Source organism: Physcomitrium patens, chromosome 13 (genome assembly GCF_059467195.1).
Source record: "Physcomitrium patens ecotype Gransden chromosome 13, ASM5946719v1, whole genome shotgun sequence".
In the NCBI taxonomy this organism is placed as follows: Eukaryota; Viridiplantae; Streptophyta; class Bryopsida; order Funariales; family Funariaceae; genus Physcomitrium; species Physcomitrium patens.
Window position 1 is genome coordinate 16,684,795 of NC_143422.1, and position 3,177 is coordinate 16,687,971.

General features: G+C 44.7%; 1 long non-coding RNA gene across 1 annotated transcript; it reads right to left on the reverse strand.

Moving 5' to 3' along the window:
- Positions 1 to 750: 750 nt before the first annotated feature.
- On the reverse strand, positions 751 to 2,945 carry LOC141046082 (uncharacterized). The gene is made up of 2 exons (XR_012218776.2): positions 2,178 to 2,945; positions 751 to 1,996 (listed from the first exon to the last, which is right to left on the reverse strand). It is a non-coding gene; the product is annotated as an uncharacterized LOC141046082 (long non-coding RNA).
- Between the last annotated feature and the right edge of the window lie 232 nt (positions 2,946 to 3,177).

The window sequence follows — 3,177 nt, forward strand, 5'->3', positions numbered from 1 at the left end:
CACCAGTACCGACAAGCACTGCTTTGCTAGGCAGTTGCAATTTTCGAGTCGTTTACATTTGTAACTCGGAAGAAGTCCTCGCAAGAGCCATTCACAATTTGAGAATTTATTTGAAAGAAATACTACTGGTACAAATAACGGAAAGGTGTTGACACTGACCACTAGGTCTTTGGGTTGTTTGTTGCAAGAAATTGAAGAATTGTTCTGAAGGTTCACTGTACCGAGTATGCCATATGGATTAAGATGTGGATATAATATCTTTGCAGGATTATTAGAAACTGAACAGAATACACCTGGTGATTAAGAGCTTGAGGTACCATTTTTAGAACATCTTACACATAAGTCGGAGCCGCATGTGAGAGCTTGAACTGGTGACACTACAGCGCTTTTTTAGTGCACATCTTAGACTCCAATCACCGTACCTGAGTTGGCTGGTAAGAGCAGAACTGAATACGGTATTCACATTTGTAGAACTCATGAGCAATTGCTGTTGTAGATGTCATATTTAGTCTAGATATATTTGAACATCAGGGAGCGGCTACTTCCTATGAAAAAAATGGCATGGCAGTCATGGTTTTCATCTGTTTTTTTCCTATCTTTAAATTTCTCTCGATGAGGAACACATCCGCTTCTCCATAATTAGAAAACCCTAAATTCCTGACAGCCTCGTGCATGTAAGTTGAGCTCTTCTATTTTTATGTCATTCTTAATATATTCAAGTGTATGGGGTTGTTGAATGGTACACATAAATGGAAGAATCTCCAACGGCCTTATTGTCATTAACCACGATTTGTAGGATGTTCACAATCTAGAAAATTCTGGAGATCCATTGTGGTCAAAATGCTGCAGGCTCAGCTTCCTCCCACAAGCCCTGGTTTCTGCCTAAAGCCCTGGTTCCATGCCCCAACGAAACATGCACTTGGCCAATATATGTGCTTCACAGCTGGTTATATCTTAGACGTCGGCTCCCATTAACTTCTCATGATTCAAGCTCCACCTCTCGAAGCCAGACGTCCTCTACCTACTCCCACTCACATTGGCAAGCAGTGTGAGCAAATTCTCACAGAAATGACGTTGCCGTGACTCGAGACACTCGTGATTTAAATAGAGCTCTGATCCAGTCCATGAATAGATCTTCTCCGGCACTAAGTCCAAGTTCTGTAATGGGTTGTGTCTGTGAATAAAAATCATGGCTCCCTGCCTCAGGCGTCAATTAAGATCGCATTAGACACTTTTCCAATTCGACTCTCGAATGCGGAGTTGCAGAGTCTCTGTCTCTGCTAGAACTTTTATCCTAACACCAGGGTGTGGCGAAAAAACATCTTTGAGATGACTCCATGTGGGAGGTAAGCCTCGGTAAGCTGCAGGAGATGTATGTTGAAGGAAAAGTAAAAACACTCATGAAGGTGTAAATCTCACACTGCTCACAGCATCAAGCATTGATCCCAAGTCTAAAATCTCATCCCCCACTCTTTCCATTTCTGCCACAGACGTGCTTGACATCGTTGTCCGAGGAGTTGAAACCCACCTCACCTCACCTCCCTATGGAGTATGATCTCCAAGCCGCCTTAATCATGCTTGGAAGTTTCTTTCCTCTTTATTTTTTGACACAAAAACGGGGTAACCCGATGCATTGATAGAGTGGATCATGATACAGGAATTATCTTGCTTGGAAGTTGATGAAGAGCTTTTCCAGTTAATCAGCATGGCCAGCTCAGACATTCGAATGGCAAGTTTGTCGGGGGCTATCGAAATTTGAGCAAAATTTCCTTGAAGCATCATGAAATGGATTGCGAGGCGTGAGGTTGACTCGGAGTAACATTCGCGTAACTTCAAGTGGTCTCATCTTCAAAAAGCGAATGTTCGCGTCGAAGAAAAGTAGTACATCCTGAGCTCCTAGCGAAACCGCTTGCAGCTCTTAACTGTTGTCCTCAGTCACAGCATCCCAGTGGACTATCGCTGCATACTCGAGTAAATTTGATGGAAGAGTGGCTTCCTGTGAGGTCATATTATGAGCCATCTCGTTAAAAAACCAAATGAATTCAGTCTTAACCTTCTGTGCACATTGACACATTTAGCAAGTCCGAAAAAATGAGACAGGTATCCACAGACGTAGTCATGCTTGTGCCAAATCCTAACACGAGTCTTTGATAAGCAACTCAAGGAGACGATCTTACCTTAGAAGGCAAGTTTGGAAAGTTGGGATAGGCTAACGTGTCTATCAGACCATCGCAAAGCAGGCAATTCGGTTTCCAGCCTTAGTGAAGAATAGTGTGGCCCAAGATCATGAACTCTGGGCGCTGGAGTAGAGCTCCCAGTTTTTACTCGCAGGGTAGCAAATTGATAACCACAATCAGCTGTACTGGAATCCAAATGAAAAATCACATGAGTCTGATGCGCATATGGGAGGATTCTCGCCCGGCGACTCACTCAGGACCCCGAAGTACTTCTTCGACAAGATCTTTGACCAAAAAAATTCTTATGACGTACAAAAAGACTACGTTCCGGGCAGATAATCAAATTCCTCGGTGATGATGTGAGAAGGCTCGCACTTTCCTCCAGTACTGTTCTTCAAGAGGCGCCGGTATCTGTTATCTGACGACGACTACGTGGACGCAATTCTGGCTGCGAGCCGCGACGTACGGTTCACTGCAACTGCAATTCTCAAGCGTGCTCAACCAGCGACGATATTGCTTCACTACATCGCCAGCACCGAAGAGAAATCATTGCCTGAGTTGGTTCGAGAGGACTTCATAATACTGGACACTGGCTTGTTGGATTCCATTATTGCCGATCCAGCCCTGATTCTGAATGAAAGCAGGCATCAAAGACGGCGTAACGACCGCGTCAAGGTCGTCCGCTGGCTAGAACCTCCCACATCTGCTGCAGTCTTCCGAGTGTTGGGAACGACGGTGCCGATGCTTTCAAATTCCTGTGCATCTTCTACAACAGTACTATTCGTTCTTTCAGTTCACGTACTGGAAGTTGCAGATGATGAATGCGGCCGTAGTAGCCCCACCAAAAAAGCGGTACCCAAGTCTCCATCTAGACAAGCGCAGCTACCAATAGGAGGACCGTGAGAACCATGCGATTATGCTACATATCGAGGTTGTTGGTTCTCACCAGCTCAGAAGGATATGTCCAGACCAAATACCTTTTTCTGTTGCACCGAAACTT